Below are 18520 nucleotides of genomic sequence, written 5' to 3'. Positions count from 1 at the left end.
GCATGTCGTAACAATGTTGATCTAATATAGGTTAAATGCATGACCAGCTTAAGAAATCTGGACGATTGCTATAAATTACAGTGAAGAAACTATAATATCTAATAACATTAATAATATAATAATATTTATTTCCACAAAACAGGCTAACCGTGAGAGGCGTGCGAGGCTGAGCAGAAAGCTGAAAAATTCTACGGCAAGTGCGCCTGCCGTGGGCCTACGATCCTGCATTATGAATAGCGCGTATTGATATGGTCTTCTTGTTAGAAGTTCCGAGTATACTACCAGCGCGAGACACGGGACAACAAAGTGGACGAGAAGCGTGTCTTTTAGAATGCTATGTTACAACGTACAGGTTTCTACAAAAGTGACGGTAACTGCTCGAAACATTTGATGCGTCGGCTTTTGCGCCTTTAGAAATATTGAGAGGGGGCTCCCATATATATATATTCGCAGCGCAAGCACGGCGATGGACGAACCAGGCTAGCGCTAAGGTTGGATTTCACAACACAATTTTCATTCCACGTCGTAATCACACAGATCGTTTGAGGCTTCGTTCAGGGGCACACGCGGGCGTTCGGGTTGGTGCTTCTTGTTGCGTTTGGCGTAAGAATATGGCTAGGAGCAGGCACCACATATGCGCAATGACAGGCAATATACACGCATCATTTCTCTAGACGCTGACGCCGAGCACGGGTAGCGCGAGGATCTTGTTGGGCTGACACGACAACTTCGTGGCAGCCGAATTCCGAATACTGCATATACGGTGAGGGTAGCTATATGAACTTGTCGATACGTCATCTTGCAGATTGTTGTAGCACAGGCAGAACAAAACGGTCATAGAATGTAGATAAGGCAACACACACCGCTGAACCACCTACGAACAGCTGTTTACGTGCGCGATGTCGCACTGAACTACAGAAACCGCCGTCGCGCACCCCAAGACAAATCTTAACTAACGTTTTTAAATGAGTAAACGTACATATTATTTGCTTATAATCAAAAGAAGTCAATAATATTATAGTGTAAACGTTTTATTCACTACAATAAATGAATTATGCAGCGTGTGCCACGAAACCTGGCACTAAGCAACCCTGGGCGTCGCACCAGTCGCATTGTTAAAATCGCAATCATGTGAAATGAGCCCTCTAAAAATCGCATTGCGACGCGTGCGACAGCACCGATTTTCGTCGTTGCAGTCGCATCATGTGAAACAGGCTTAACGCTTTATTTTTATCTACTGTCATCGAGATGCGTGCGCTGCTGTGCGTTGACCGACGTGGCTAGTTTCGTCAGTTCTGTGGTCCTCGGTAGCTGTGTGCTTGTGCTCCGCGATGTTTCACCCGTTTCACGACTCGTACCGCTCGTGCATCGTGCAGTGGTGCACAAGTACCCCAAAAACAAGTCCTGCAAGGTTGTTCCGGGTGTCTAAAGACAATAGGTGAGCGCTCAGACCCAAGGACATCAGAAGGCGCATGTACAAGAACACAGCCCTGTCCATTTGTGTGCTCCATGAGGCTCCGGACGTCGTTGCGCCTTGATTGTGCTACATTTGCCTCTTCCCGGTAGAGAAAGCTGACAAATAGATGTTCCTCCTCACTGTCACCTGGTCTGTGACTTGTGTTTTTCTGTGCCAAGTCTCATTCTGCAGCTTCAGTAACTTGTCCAGCTTTCCATACCGCCCTCAGTGCTTTTTCTGTGTATCACGTTCTACGAACCTACTAACAGCTGAAATATTACTGTTAGTGTTTGTGTACTATCTCAGTAACCCCCGATGGGAAAACCGCGCGAACAACCTTCATGGGTAGGCATGATACGCTTTTTTTTCTTCTGGAAAGCATGAGCACTGCAAGTGTCCTACATGCAGATTTTTGCAGTTCGTGTTTATTATACAAAGGAGAGCCCAGTAGGTACGACTTAGTGCCTTAAGTGACGTAATTTTATTGCTAAGCATTGCATTCGGGTAGAAAGAAAAGTCGTGTTGGCTTGTTTTACCTGGTCTTTGATTGAGGAATAAGCCTTTCTGCGAATGTTTTCTATGTGCTGCGGCAAAAGCCGACTACCTTCTGTTCCCCTTGCCACCGTTACTCAAGCTGTGGCCAAGTGTAAAATAATGGGATAACGTGTGTTTTAGTTTCTAGTACAATGTTATTTTCTTCTGCCATGTTTTTTTTTCAATTTGTTCAGCAGTAATGAACATGTCACGCATTTCATATACTTTCGTGCAGATTTATAAGTAAACTTTCTTTTGGTATGGCTCTCAATCAAACAATGTTAGCATTTTATTCTATCTTTCAGGTATTTTGAGTGTCACTGTTTTTGCCATTACCAGTGACTTTTCCCTTTTTATAGTTGTCATGACTATGTCATACACGTCGTCCAATTTTGTGCAATATCTTAGTGCACATATCAGGAGCTCGTCTACATTTAGGTCTTGAGGACTTTATGTGAATATCTTGTCGTTTTATGTGTGTACATGAAACGGCCTTCGCGTTTTCTTGCGCTTTCTTTTGTTATTTCACCATCTGTGAACTTTTGTCTTTAGTACTCTTGTATATGTCATGCACCTTTCACTTTAGCTGATTTTTTGAGCGTCTATCACACCACGTAGTAAGAAAAATCTGTTTTCGGAAATGAAGTCAATAAAGCGAGCGAGGTCTGCTGGACAAGCGTAGGCGTGTAGACCATGTAGACCGCGCTTGTTTGCACGTCGGTCGTGATCACTGGAAAGCATCGCACACGTGGCACTGTGAATAACTTGAGGTGCGTAGTGCCTGATATTGAGCTGTTCGTGTGTTATGTGTTAGACAAGGCGTCGTGCTCTCGTGGCGTCGAAAGCGCGAACATGTTTTGTACACGGTTGCAGAAGCGGATACAGAACGTGCACAGCCAAGGCCTCCCTTTTTAGACCGCCTAAGGACGCAGCGCTTGTGAATTGTGGCCGCAACTCGCAACACGTCAAACGGGCTGGCAACGAGTTGACAACGGAGTGTGTCCTCTGCGAACGACACTTGGAATAGAAGTACGCCGAAAGAACCTTTCGGCATGTGGCGAGTGGGGAAGTAGTCAGCAGAGACGCAGCTGAATGCAATCCAGACCGCGTGTTCACGCAACAATTTGACAGGGGAGGCCTATTATGTCCTCGAGATGAGTTAGCCACGCTCGTTCTGGAGCATGCATTCGCATTACTTTTTTTCAATAGAAAGGCTTTATGCATTCAGCGTGCATGATTCAGCTCACTACAAAAACGATCCAGTTTATGGTGCTAACTGCGCTGCACTTATTCACATTGAACAAGGACAAGGCTCTTCAAAGAGGGCGCAAGGAACATTTGAAGTCAAGGAGAGTGAAGTAGAGCCTACTGCTAAGCTCGGTCTGAAGTGTGCGTGCGGATTACTGTACTACGTAGTAAAGTGTTTCCTCTCGTCTTGTGGACTGGGGCCCGCAAAAGTAGTGATGGAAAATATTTAGTGAATATTGAGGTTCGCCAAAGTGGCGAAATATGTACCGAAATTTTTTGCAAAGTTCAAGCTTTTTTAAACGGTATGTTGCTGGCGCATGCGGACGCGAATGGTGAACTGAAGGACGCAGTGATGCTAATCACTGGTTTATTGTACGCAATCCCGGCGTTGACTATGTCTGCGTGTGCGATTTTCTCTGCGCCCATATTGGCTACATTTACGGCCGATCGCCGGATGACACAAGTTGAAAGCCTGTGTTTCGGGTTGTTTGCGTTCACGGTCCACGTTCGCTTGCGCTAACACCTGTTAGGATGGGCCCGCTGCACGTGTTCCAATCTAACCGGGACGGAGCGCACTTCAGAGAACTGCGGATAACCGGCAGCCACGTGGCGCGGGGTCAGCTCAGGGGAGTTCTCGAAGGGAGGTAATTGGCGGAACCTCCCCATGAGCTTTTCGAGACACCAGACAATGCGCTACCCGGCCGCGCCACCCGGGACGGCTAAGAGTTCTACCAAGCCCCTCTGACGTCTGCTCCGGATCATTACACCTGTGTGTGTGTGCGGCACGTGTATGTGAGCCCTCATCCACCTCCAAGTCGAGAGCCCTAATCCTCCTCCAAAATGGTGGGTCATCTTCAATGACGTCGAACTGTGACGTCAAGCAGAGTGCTTATAACCAGCGATTGTCGGCTGCTAGAGCGTGCTCGTTGTCGTGCTAGAAATGTACTCGTGAGCTAAGTGCTCGTTGTCGTGCTTGAAATGTACTCGTGAGCTGTGTGCTCGTAAGCTGTTTGCTGTATGTTAGTCTTCCGGGCTCCATTTGGGAGTCACGCTAGACTGTCGATGTATGTCTTGTCTAAGGTGTAAATAATGTAAATAAATTAAATCCTGCTCGCCTAGTCCTGTCGCCCCAAGGTCGTCCTTAGAACTACGACCGCTCCAATCCCAATACACCATGCAAGCGTTTTAGTAAAGACCGACTCGTCGAGAGTGGCCCTGGAATGTCGTCGTCCTCCTGTTTTAAATCGCAAGGCTGGACATAAAATAGGCTGCTGCTGCTGCTGCTGCTGCTGCTGCTACTGATGATGATGATGATGATGATAATGATGATGACTTCGTGCTTAGGCGACTGGGAGCGAGGGCGGGCTCCAGGGCGTACCTCTACAGGAAACCTGATCACCAAGGCACGAATACGAAGCAGCAGCGCGGTTCCCGTCCCTCTGACTGCGGCGTCGCAGCAGTCACCGGCTGCAGTGTGAGCGTGATTACTCGTGCGCGTAACGGCGCAGCCGCATGCAAGGAAGGAGCAAACCTAAATGAGCACCCGCCATTTTGCAGCCATCTGTGAATGTCGAGCAAGACCTAAACGGAAGAACTGGCAACACTTAGTGCGGACTGAGACGCGAGTCTCTAGGACGGAAGCATGTTGCGAACAGCATGCGTGGCCCGTGACGAGCTTTGAACTAAACTTTCTTGCGTGAAATCAACCACAGCCTCCTCATTTCACTTCTTACTTGTGACGGCGCAAGGCAGGCGAGGTTCTTACCTAACGGCGCTCGACCTACAGCCCACCCAGTCGAAATCGATTCGTAAGTTAACTTGAATGACGTATCGAATTTCCATTTCTGCCTCCGGCTTGCTGGGGTTGGGACAAGCACGACCCTAATCCACTTTTCTAGCCATGGTACAAGATTTCATTTGCTAGTTATCGGATAGGCCCGTTGCGAAATTGTCGTGGAAACCTTGTGGCTGAGGAAATTCAACCGTGAAAGTGCATTTTGAGCCACAGTTCTCTAAATACCGGGCGTCGTTTCAACAGCCGTATAGCTTCAAGACGTCAGCGGCTACTTCGAAGACGGCACATTCTAAAAGACACTGCTTGACTCTAGTAAGACAATCGAGACGTTGTTGTTATCGAGCCCAACATCGTGTTCATTTCAAGGAGTTTGCTTTTTGAACGGAACAAATCGAACTAATTGCATTAGGTTTTCATCACAATCTACGTCAACGCCTGGCCGCAGTGTTCTTTAAAATGACAGGACGCAAAACGATAGTAAGCAATTAGCAGCGCTGTTCATTTCAAAACACGGAAAGAGTTTCATTATCTAAGCGCGACTACGGTGCTGCGGCTTGGGTGTGGTGAGTAACTTATTTAAATTATGCCGCAATATTTGTACCCGCAGTTGTTTCCAAAAAAAAAGAAAACTAAGGATATACATAGTTAAGCACACAGTATAAGATTACGTGCATGGCTCACTAAAACTTTAAATTGAAAAAGGCAATTTTGTCACCGCTCACTATCTCAAGGAGGAATTCCATAACCGTAATTTTTGCGGTCAGTACACACTAAGAAAAAAAAGAGTATCCCTTACTCTTTTCGAAGAGTCTGGACTCGTCACATATACGACTCACTTTGTGGGAGACACCCGAACTCTCTTTTGGCAGAGAGTCCCGAGACTATCTGTGCTCAATACAAGGTGTTCGCGTGACTCTGCACACAATAGTCATGCATACTCTGTTGTAATAGTCGCCTATACCCTCTCAAAAGGGTTACAAGACTAGTGCTGAGGGAGTCCGTTAACAATTCTAGATGAGTCGAACGACTCAAGATAAAGTGTCACGTGAACACTGCAAGAATGATTCAGGTAACTATTCTAGATGAGCCTGATGACTCCACCGTGTGTGTCAAGTTACCCTTAGTGCGTGGTGCCGGCCTCTTGCAAATGCTAGCGGCAAATGCGGCCTCTTGCAAGTCGTTTCACTCTTGGATGGCAGTGTCGAGCCGCTTTTCAGAATGTGTCAGCAACTCTTGCTGTAAGTACACACGACTACGGCTAGTTCTCAAGAAGACTACTATGAAAAGACAACATAGGATAGCAAAGAATCCACAGTAAACTTGACAAAAAGCACATGGCAGGTTAGCAAGAAAAAGTTAATATTTCATCAATCTTTCTTACTGTCTTCTGGAAAATTCAAATGTATAAGTCAGCACAGAATCACTATGAAAGCAAGACAGTTCTCTTTACCATTAAACTGGAATCAATAGCCAACTAAGCAAAACAGTCTTAAATAAATATCCAATATGTAGCCTGCAGCTGCATATGCATGACACTGCAATGCCACTCAGAACCATAATGAGACCCCAAAATATTATGTAACTCATGTAGAAGGTTAATTCACCACCGTACAAGTCTCTTATAATATGTCAAAATATTCATAAGTTCAACCTATTTCCCTGTTCTAAAAGACTTAACTTACGACTTAACATTCCAAGCAAGTAAGCTACACATAACAAATAAGAGAGGCTGCACTTATGTACAAAGGAGACCCATATAATGAAGTGCAATAAAAACAATATTCCAACTTAGATTACATTATCTATGCATTATGCTATGCTTGCTGAAAACAACTGGTTGGCAATTGATAATCCAGTCCAATAGTAAAAACAGCTGTCTTACCTTATGGTACTCTTGTTGGCACTTTTTCCCACACAATTTGTGCATGTTAGCGTGATGAAAATTGATCTGAAAAACACCACATTAAAAAGTTGTGCATCAATTTTATTCTGTCATACAACATGCAACAGTGTATAAAAACCTCATAACTGACAAAATTACAAAAATAAATACAGCAACACTTACACTGATCATTTATTTATGTTGAGAAGCATACTTTTGCAAGACTAAGTAAAATAGCTGACACAGACAATTTCACAGGTAGAAATAACCGCTAATACAAAACTTTCCATAATCCAAACACGTTGACAAAATAAGTAGCACAGGCAGCTGTATTTTGTTACGGCAAAGATAGCGCATGAATGATGAGTACAAGAGGGGAATCAGAACACATAAACAAACTATACCCAGCTGCATGCATGCAGCTGTAACAATACACATAGTGCACAAAGATCCAAAAGAAACAAAGAGGAAGATGTGAGGAAGGCTTCTTTTACTCATCACAAGTCATCCTGTAAGAGCACATTATGCACTGGCTGTAATCTATCCTCAGGACATACATGAATAAGTTACTTTAGGTGCCACATTTATAAATCACTAATACAATGTTCTTGTGATTTTCCTTATTCCAATCTTTAGCTTAGCAAGCATGACTGAGTTACGTAAAGCCTCCCTACGGCTTGGCACATATACACAAAGAAGTGTTTCTATAAACACTGGAGGTCACGGACGGATGACAGACACATACCTCTTTTAATTCTTTTGTCTTTGTCATTATGATTACCTACCACAGTAGTCTTTTGTAGAGTGAAACACATCCAAATAACACACTGTGGGCAACCAAGTGTGAATGCCTGTTCTCGATTTCTACCTTTCTCTGGTGTCCCGCTAAGGTAACAATGGCGCAAAGGATTGTCTTCCCAATGTATGCATTCCCATACAACAGGAGCAGATGATAAACCACATTAATGGTGCGTGAAATAAAGCATCTGTGCTTGACTTCCCACTGCCGCTCCAATCTGGAGTGATCTTTTTTTTTGCTTTGTATACACTAGTACAGGTGCTACGTAGTCCCTTTGGAACCCAAAGCAATTCTCACAGCACAGCAGAATGTCAATTTTTTTTTAAATTCTAAGCAGAACTCTCGTTATGGGGGACAATTGCGAACTTATATTTTTGCTTTGTATCTTATGTTGTTGACCTTTAAATTTAGCCACTTTACTACTTTTCTGCAGCTAGGTCATTGCACCAATGCTAGGTTTTGAAAACACCAGAGCAGGGTAGAAAGCAAGAAGATATATTTATAATTTGGGTGCCCTCTCTGCATTACATGGATATGTTTCAATGAATGATAAGACTACTTGGTAGATAAACATATAAAACATAAGAGAATTAAGCTCAAAGCCTACCAAATTAGTAACTGGGAATTTCATATGCAAATTAAATTTCCTGATTCCCAGTGATGAAACAGTTTTGAGAATATGTGCGAAGGCAACCAAGTGACTCATTCTCACAAAGAAAACAAAATAAAAACAAGCAAGATTACAAGAACTTCAAACTTGCAACCTAAAGTAAGACACCTGACATGACTGATTTATGTATTTACTGAGCATAAATTACAGCTAGCGCATAATCTGCTTGAACAAGATGACAAACAATGAATTACTGTTGCTTTCTCTCTGGGGCATTTGGCTCTTCTGAACACATGCACATTGTATGGCACAGCTGCGTGGATGTAGCTGGGCATAGTTATGAGTCGGCATCACTCTGTTATTATGGTCCTTCACTATTATCGTTATAATTTATATTTGGCAAGCAGCCTAACTATCGGGTTGATCAGCTGTATTTTAAACAAAACATACTGACAGATTTCTGTTTCTAGCTAACATAAGGAGGCGGGTACATCCTTTCAGATTTCAAGAAACAGCTGTGCAACAGAAAGTCTACGATGACCAGTACCTTTATTATTAAGTGCCATGTACTAGATCTTTCTGCGATGAATACCTCTATTACCAAAAATTGTAGTCTGAAAAACTAATTGGAAAATATTTACAAAAGTGACAGATACTAGAACTGAATTACAATTGCAAATGTTTTCGTAAACAAGATCACAATAATTGAAGTTTAATTAATTTCAGCAAAATGGCTGACCTCCTATTATTGAGGCTAGTCAGTGCTGAAGGTATTGTTAGTTTGTAGGAGTCCTCAGACTGACAGCTCTGAAATATTTATCGCCATACTTGGTGGAACATGCTTTGCTGTTGCAGATATTACTTAGCCACAAAACATTTTGTAAGCTTTATGGGACAATTCTGTGTGGAAGATAAACCTTTCTGATCATGTCTTTTTGGGTTGTGTATCTCGGAACTGGTGCTAGTCTGAGTTCTTACAAAGTAGACGTTATTGAGTACGGTAATTATAATGCCTGCCACTGCTATAAATTTCTGTTAGCGAAAATTGTCGCATTGTCATGAAGCAGTTATGTTCAATTTTTAGCGGCAGTCACTGCTGAAACACTCAGTACAAAGCACAAAACAAAGATATGGAGTCAAAATGTAAATGTCGAACAAAGTTATAGTCAATTCTTCATTTCACAGAAGTCTTTTTTTCTGTTAGTTTGCCAATACCAATTGCACATACACAAACATTTGAGTATTGCACTTCTGGTAAATGCAGGAAATTTCAGTGTTTAACAGAAGCCCTTGGGAAGACAGCCCAGAGTCGCTTCAACAAAAAGACTTGCGTTCAATTTGCGTTTCTATGTTGTAGGTCACTATAGCAAGGGGCATGTTTTGCTGATTGAATATTACTCGAAACAGTCTTATTATTCGTGCTAGAGGCTTGAAAAGAGAGCAAATTGCAGAGTTCTTCATGCAGATGTCATATATGTCATTAGTATTTCTTTAGCTGCTTCTTGAGTCATGTCCTACACAATGGGAAAATACACTGATCTTTGCGGGCACTTTCTTGTGTAAATTTTCACAAAAAGCAGTGTGCTGTAGCTACCTCAGCTCTTTGTAGACTGCAAAGTGTCGATATCTATTCAAAGAGCATGTAAAGTTACTAGAAGTATGCAAAATTAGTAGGCAGGCAGAGAGGCCTGCCTACTAATCTTGCATACTTCTCATGCTATTGGGAAAAAAACTATTGAATATACTTCAAAAACATTTTCTCACAATAGCATGAGAATAACCTTATGCACTTATAGTTGTCCTATACTTCGAAATTTGGCATACGTACTCTTCAAGATATGCAGAATGCTGATATCTAATTGAAATTGCAATCTGTAAAATTATTTAATGTGGCCTAATATATTTTTGCATAGTTCCAGTAATTGTACAAGCCGTTTGGATAGGTATCACCACTTTGCAGTATACGAGTAGCTAAATAAGATACAGCATGAAGCTATTTCTGAAAATTTTATACACAGGAAAGTGCCCACAAAAATATTTTGCCACTGTGTAGGACCTAACTGAAAAACAGCAGCTACACAAAAATAAATGACAATTCAAATCTAATAAAACACTTTATGAATGACAGTATATTCAAATCTCTAGTACAAATATATAAAAGAGTTGTTTCGAAAAGTTAATAAGGGGGTGTCAGTGTATTCTACCAAAGTGTTAGAAAATGCCTTCAGGCATACCATGGGGAGCTTTATAAATAGCACACGCACGCATCTGCCTAAAAAGCCCCATGCCCTGCTTGAATTCATTAGTCATTTTTGCATTCTGTTGTATGTCACCATTTGCATCCCTTAACATAGAGTGCACGAAACCAAAAACAGCCTATTACCGTATTCACTCGCATAATGATTGCACACGCGTAATGATCGCACTCCTAAATTTTGGCGTCAAAATTCGATTTTTTAATTTCCCATGTAACGATTTCACCCCGAACTTGCCGCAGCGATGTGTCATGTGCCAAATCTAGCTAATAATGATCGCGCTTACCATCTGTCGACTGCTATGCGAACGACTCTTCAAGACAAACCAAGCAGACTGCATGCAAAAAACTTTCTTAAGCAGATGCCCCATTTCATTCCTTTCATCACTTTCTGCACTTCTACGACAAAAAAAAGCTACAACCAAACTTTCCTTTATTATGTGTAGGCTTTATAATGGTTGTGGTCAACAAAAACAACAAAAATACGCGTCTTTCGATTCTTCTCATCTGCACTTGTGGGCACGCAACAAATCGCGAGCGGCAATGATAGCAGCCACGTTTACACTGATACGTTAGAAGTGTACCCTATTCATTCGCCGACGTTTGTAACGCAGCTAAGATATTCGCCCACCCTTAGTGGAAACGTGCCACATTAGGATAGTGGTGAAGACAAATACCGCAGTTTCCGCAGCATGCCCACCATGTGTTCCTGTGTCACTGGCAGAGCTAAGCGCGCCCATCTCTGTCCCCTCAAAGTGGGCATGGCTATGTTATTGCCGCAAACTTGCCGATGTTATTCATTACTAATATGGAATAAACTGTTTGAATGCACTGTAATGTACTCACGAGAAGAAAAACGCATTCAGCGCGTTCGGCTTGCTCTGCCGGCCACCATTTTTTTTTCGTGTCCTGCACTACATACAGCAGCAGCCGCCTATTTGTTGACCTGTTGTGATCCCGTAGTAAATGCCAGATAATATATTTTTTTCTTTTTGCGGGAAATTTAACCAGCGTAATGATCGCACCCCTGAATTTGAGTCAATTTTTTTTACAAAAAAGTGCGATCATTATGCGAGTAAATAGGGTAACACACTGAATTTTTAGCCTGTAAAGGGGTTGTATACAAATGGGGGCAGCCAACTCTAGTGTGACAATAAACAAATATTTGTTTTCACAATATTGAAACCAGTCATAAAATATATCCTCACAAATTTGGAAATGAATAACCAAAGAACCTTGCTGATTGTCTTATTGGTGTCCTAAACAAGATCTTTTGATGTTTATAATTCCTAGTTTAATTCACTTTCTCTAGTAAATGGGCTCTGACCTAGACTACTCAGTGTAGGAGACTAACCCAGACCTGGAAGCCAATATTTAAATCTGAAATAAAGACATTCATCCCATGAACACGTCACTGCTATGTCATCAGAAGCGTGCATCCATGGACATATAGTCTGTAAAATAATTTTTACATGATCTGTACTGTTACTCTTGTACTAATAAATTAGGAAATGCACTTGCTATTTAAAGCACTGCTGTAAACCTTTGTGTTTTGAGAAATGCAATACTCAAAAGTGTAACACAACCAATGTGTGCATGAAACCTACGATGCCTTTGACATTCGTCAGTGTGGCAAATAGGCACTGAGAAATGCCAAGGGCATCATAGCTTTCTTGTTTGAAACGTTGTATGCGAGTACATTACTGGTATCTTTGCAGTGAAAGGAAGTCGCATTATTATCAGACTTATGAGGGGAACTCATGTTTCTCTAGTTTAATATTTTCTTTTTTGTGCTCCTATATTCCTTACTTTTCCAAGAATAATGGGTGTTTGAAATAAGTACTCTATATTGCTGTTAAATGTTTCCTGCACAAGAGCCCACGTTAGGTTACATTTCTTGAACCCTTTGCAGTGCTGTAGATTATCAAAAGAAAGAAAAAAAATGCTGTAAGTTTGCATTTTAGCCTTCTGTATAACAAGTATGAACCTATCAATTACATAAACAAGTACGAAACAACTACGAAAAACTGGGCATAAAGACATACATTATAATACCAGGAATCGATGATGAGAATTCTAATAGAAAGGAACCATTAAAAACTCGGCACTAAAGACACATATTAATTATAATAACACAAGTATTTGCTAAGAATTTGAAGAGACAAATAGAATGTCTCTTCAAATCACTCCACCCCAACATTCATCCATGGTTCGATGAGTGACCACAGTTGGTGATGCTGTTTGGATAAGTTGCGGCTGAGGTGCAGCTGTGAAATAGGTGGAACATGTAGAGGGGCCACCAAAGGTTGCATGCTGGCTGCACAGCAGGTTGCCTTGATCTCCAGACTCACTCGACACTCATGCGTTGAGCCTGGTTATACGCCGTTTGCAAAAAGGCCTTGCCCGAGTGTGTGGTACGGCTTTGGTAAAATTTCGAGGCAACCTGAAAAACATAGATCGATATCTATAAGCAACACATTATTCTTCACCATAGGGCAAACCTGAAGTTTACCATCGGCACATAGCAGATAATGAAAACAGACACAAGCCACCAGACTTCAGGTATAAAAATGTGCAAAAGTGTAAATGAGTGTGAAGAGCTGCTTATAGGATGGAATGTTTCATTTTGTCTTTTGTAGATCAATAATAGTATCTTAACATAAAGTCAAGTTTACTTTGTCCTCCCTAAAAAAACTTAAAATTATGGGGTTTTACTTGCTAAAACCACTTTCTGATCATGAGGCACGCCGTAGTGGAGGACTCCGGAAAGTTCGACCGCCTGGGGTTCTTTAATGTGCACCTAAATCTAAGTACACGGGTGTTTTCGCATTTCAACCCTATCGAAATGCGGCCGCCGTGGCCGGGGTTCGATCACGCGACCTCGTGCTCAGCAGCCCAACACAGCCACTGAGCAACCACGGAGGGCATGGCCCTCCCTATTTGTGTAAGTAGGCTATTCCATGCGAGCTGTACCAACCTGGCACACGACCACTTGAAATTTTTTTTTTTTGAAAAACTGGAGGCCCTTCAATATAGCGCAAATGTTAATTTCAAGAAATACTTAACTTACAAAGTTTTTTTTACTGGCGCAAGCACTAAGTGAGATTTTGTGTAATGCACCAATCTATGCATCATAAAAGGCATAGCAGAAAAATTGGTTCCTTCATTAAGGGGGCCAAATTTTTCAGGACAATAAAGAGAGGCCTTACACCAAAAATTGAACTGCTTATTAGCCACTGCTCAGTTTATTATGGGTCATTAAAAATGGACAAAATGGCCTATTAACTTTATTTTCATGAATCTGGCTTACAGCAAAAGCTGCAAATTTATGTAATCCACATATTTAGGAGTTGTGCTGCATGCAAAAACTGGTTTCAGGAACATAAATTATGCAGCAGTGCACAGAGATGAGGATGAACTAGCAAAAAGAGTCAGTTTTGGTGTGTTTATCGGCATACTTACTATTGAGGCAGTCCTAGTAAATTTATGCCCACTACCACGTATGAGTGTACACTGTATTGTTTTTAGATTGCTAAAGCTTTATCAGAGCAGTTTTTTGTTAAGCAAGAAAAAAAATTGTACAAGTGATCTCCTACTGGTTTCAAAATTTGCAGCGCATTTCGTGTAATCCACATAGCCTTTTGGCGGCTAAGGCAAACTGCGTGGACTTGAGCATCCCTGCACAGATAGCAGGGAGTCTAAACTGCTTCGAAGTTAACTCTTTCATTGCTGAGTGGCTACAAGCCACTTCACTCAAAAAGTTGCCACTTAATCACATTTATTTACCTTAATCTTTCTGTCGGCTTCCAGCCTGCTTGGCATCATCACGAAGGCTGTCAACTCCCTAGTGGACGTAGTCAGGACACGGTGGTGGCAGGACGCAGTGGCAGGAGCCGCCAAAGGCTTCGAACTCTCTAGTGGACGTAGTCAGGACACAGTGGTGGTAGGATGCAGGGGCGGGAGCCACCAGAGTCTACCTGCAGCAAATTTGCACAAATGCTCTTAGTCCTAACATGTCACAATTTACAAGAAAAATTCAGCTGTCTGTGTAACATGGATACCAATACAAATAAATGTAAACAGTTAGGTCCTACAACACAACTAGAACATCGACAAAGAAGAAATGGTACTTATGCTTATGAAAATCCAAGCAATGAAAAAAAAGAATGTGCATCCGATTTATGCATGGAAGCTCAATGGAAACCCGAGCTCATACCATCAAATGATCTGCTAGTCAACTGCAAGCCTCTTAAAATGTCATTGTATATTTTTTACACGCACTATGTTAAGCTGCATTAAAACAAGTTCAGCATCTTTAAATATAAGTAATCACGAAGCAATTCAATTAATCAATTCCAGTGGTCGATAATGCAACAAAGTGCATGCTCTGATGAAGCTGGCCAAACTGGGTAGTGACAAATAACAATGTGGTTCTCTACATCTTGTTTTTCTGGCTTTCGGTGTAGCATTGAAATACACAAGAAATTTCACATTCCTGACATTTAACCCTGCTAATTTTTATTCCATAATGCATAATACTTAATGCATAAAAGAGCAATAATGCTGTCTTTTAATCATAAATAGTGATAGAACAAGAAATTTTACTGGAGCTAATGTTTTGACAAGAAAACTTATCTCCTTCCCTTTGTCGAAACATTGGCTCCAGCGATGCTCCTTGTTCTACGCCTCTTCATCATTTCAAGTCTCTGTCTTCCTGTGCACCTCTGTACTTTCAATGTTGTATCAATGAAATTGTAATAACGGAGAATTAGTAAATGTAGCTGATGAAGAACTTGGGCTTGTTGGTAGACAATGACAGAGTAACTGCGCAACATGGAGATACGGACAAAGGAGGCTTATGTGTGCCATCTCCTCCAGCCATGTTTCTCCTTTGGACAATTACTCTATCTCGATGTAAAAGTATTACCCTTTGCACAATAATGCTGAAATGAATAAAGGCCAGGAAAGTGGACACAAAAATTACAACAAATTGCATCATATGCTAATGAGATATGCGAAAGTGCCTGCTACGATCTGTCTCACCCATAACGTGCTGGATAAGATGGCGTCTTCTGGATGTTGGCATTTCTTGAATACCTAAAATAAAGTACATTTCAAAATTACAAAAATACACAGAACAGCAGTAGCAGAGGAGATAACGCATTGTTTAGTAAAAGAAAGTAAACTAATCTCTGATGCAGTGCAGACGAAATTTCCTTTATTAAATTAGTAGAATAATACACCACACTTCATTTCATTCAATGCTGTGAGCGTTTCTTGGTACAAGAAAGAAAGGTATTTCTGCATGAAAACAGTAAAATAATCATAGCCTTCTACTTTTACAAAATACGCGACAGTGACTAAGCCAACTACAACAGTATATACTTAAAATTGTTATATGCACATTACAATAGCCAAGACAGGATAAACTTGGGTTTATATGCAGATCACCAGGAGGTACCACTTTGCAATCAATTCATTTCTGCTTGCCAAATATCTGCACTAACATAAGACTACAAATAAAAAGACCCTCTTTTTCATAAAACACCGGACTCAAAATAGAAAATCCAGTAGGAATACCACAACTTCTGTGCATAACACAGCCAGGTTTTGTACGCCTAGTAGGATTTACTATATAAAGGTTGCAGCAAATTCATGCTTTTAAATATTTACCACCATGAAAATAAAGATTACATAAAAAATAATAACATTATACATTGGCTTAAATTGTCAGCTAACGTGTTTTGTGTTTTCTACTTACAGCCAAATGCACATAATTTTTTTTCTGTTTCAGCGCTTTTAAAGCGCTGTGTCTGTTCGCTTGTGCATGCAGCCGCTTTACCGCTCTTAAGATATCTGTGCTGCCACATCGCCTGACACTGCCATACAGCGTTGTAGCGCTTTTATTATTCGCGGTAATATACCTAAAGCGCTAGTAAATCTTCAGAATACACAAGCTGTCTTTTCGACTACCTGTCTTCGCCAGCGAAAGTCACACTGGTGCTAGTATTGTATCTACACTTCAAGTTACGCAGTACTTGATATTATACGGATTTTTCGATGCGACAGGCCACTCGTCACCGGAGTCGTTAAGAACGGTGTTTCTCCTGGCAGTACAGCTTTGCAATAATTTCAGATGCTCTCCTGAGGCTTCCGTCTGCCAGTAGTATTTTCGCATACATACGCGCACGCATGCCCAAGAAACGTCTGTGAACTGCCAAGAGAAACGTGGCGCAAAATGTAGCCATACCGGAAGGGCCGAGTCCGCGCCGTTTGTAAACTCGGAACAAAAGCTGATATGCTTACCTGAGACGTTAAGAGAAATATGGCACAGGTCACAGGTCCCCGCTGGTAGTGGTTCGTATGCATCTGGTCGTCTCTGTCCGTTGCGATCTCCCATATCACAATGAAAGATGCAGTGCAAACCGAAAGACGAAATCGGCGATACGCTGCTGCTGGCGGCGGTCCCCTCGTCGCAATCACACAGCACGGACAGAAGCTCCCACCGTAACTTGCCGCAACGCTTGGTTGCAGTCGCCCCTAACGCAGCGATTTCAGAACCACTCAACGACAACGCACTTGCGCGTGATACAGCGCAACTTTAAAATGGCGTCATGCTATTGACGGCTTCGGCTTTGGATCATTTTGTATCTGCACAACTGAGCGAAACAGTTGCGCTAGTTTCGGTTTTGTTTCCTCGCGTTGAAATAAAAACTGTTTTACTCACTGATAATTTTACGTCACTTAAGTAATGTTCACGAATGAAACAGCCATGAATTCAACACGCGTGTTGAAATGCCCACTACGTTCACTTGGCAGAAGCAAAATTTGCCCGTCCGAGCGTGGTTACGTTTGAAATATCTATCGGGGGGCTGTCGGAGCATGCTCGAAGTGTGAAGACGCGGCGTAATTGTCCTTAATTTGCTTAGCTATAACGGTGCGGCTGCCCTTTATTTCTGTCGAGTGCAGTTTGCTCTGATGTGAGGTAGAACTACAAAGCCGCCCATGTTACTGAATGATCTAGTGCACCTGAAGCTGCCAGAACTCCGGTATTTCCTCCACAAGTTCTTGCGACTGTGTGCCGTTGTCACCAAATGCGAGCGTAGTCATTTGGCGGAGATTTGGCAACACATTTTCTAGAACTATCGTTCACCGCTCTCTCACGACATGGAGAAGCAGCGTGGTTGGTCCTTAGTGAAAATTTCTATTTATTGCGAATTTTGCGACAGCAATTATATGGACACAACCGTCGAAATATATCTGTCGGTGTTACCGTGAGCTTTCGTATAAAGTCAAGTGCGATAAGATCCTATCCCGCGCCGTTGGCTGTGCGCGTTAAAGGAAGTGTATGAGGCTGAGCCGGGCTCGATGGGCGCCCCAAGTATCTATAGGAGGTCACGTGATAAAACGCGCGCAAGCCGGGAGAGGGATGCGCTAGTTTAGCGCGCTCCTCCTCCTCTAGCCGTTGCTCTAGCCCGGTCTTGCGCCACCCTCGCTCTGTTTTGGTGATAATTTCCGATGGACGCAAAACTGGGGGGAGGGGGGGGGCGCTCAGATAACGCAATTTTGCGGAGACGCTTTGACGGAAGAGGCAGCAGAAGCGTTCGGTCCGCTCTGTTCGCGCCCTTCGTCACGCCAACGCTGTGACAGCGAGTGTTCGCCGTCATTGAGTGAGATCTGTTGTTTGCACGTACGCGCGTGAGCCAGTGCTTCCTAATTTAAGGAGTAAGCGAATGTTTACTGCAGTTTATTCAGCCGATGAAACAACGAACCTTGTTTCGAGCAATAGTTCGTGCAGTGGTTCATGCAGCATTGGGGCGAAACTGCTGTATTTTTGTTTTTATATTTCTAGGGGGTTCCAAAGCAGTGTTGCGTACGCTAATATTTGTTTCTGGCCGCGGAACGCAACGCACTGCGGTAGCCCAGTGGCTTTAGTGTTGCG

The 18520-nt window shown here is 42.4% G+C and overlaps 1 long non-coding RNA gene across 2 annotated transcripts; it reads right to left on the bottom strand.

Annotated features, from left to right (window-relative positions):
- Positions 1–6914: 6914 nt before the first annotated feature.
- LOC139051650 (uncharacterized) lies at positions 6915–14542 on the bottom strand. Of its 2 annotated transcripts, XR_011509478.1 has the most exons (3): positions 14365–14542; positions 12930–13021; positions 6915–6981 (listed from the first exon to the last, which is right to left on the bottom strand). It is a non-coding gene; the product is annotated as an uncharacterized lncRNA (long non-coding RNA). The 2 variants fall into 2 exon arrangements; XR_011509477.1 differs by lacking the exon at positions 6915–6981 and having other exon boundaries at positions 12687–13021.
- Positions 14543–18520: the final 3978 nt, after the last annotated feature.

The sequence above is a fragment of the Dermacentor albipictus genome, unplaced genomic scaffold (assembly GCF_038994185.2).
Source record: "Dermacentor albipictus isolate Rhodes 1998 colony unplaced genomic scaffold, USDA_Dalb.pri_finalv2 scaffold_13, whole genome shotgun sequence".
In the NCBI taxonomy this organism is placed as follows: domain Eukaryota; kingdom Metazoa; phylum Arthropoda; class Arachnida; order Ixodida; family Ixodidae; genus Dermacentor; species Dermacentor albipictus.
The sequence above is the reverse complement of the archived record's forward strand: the minus strand, read 5'-3'. Positions and strand labels throughout refer to the sequence as shown.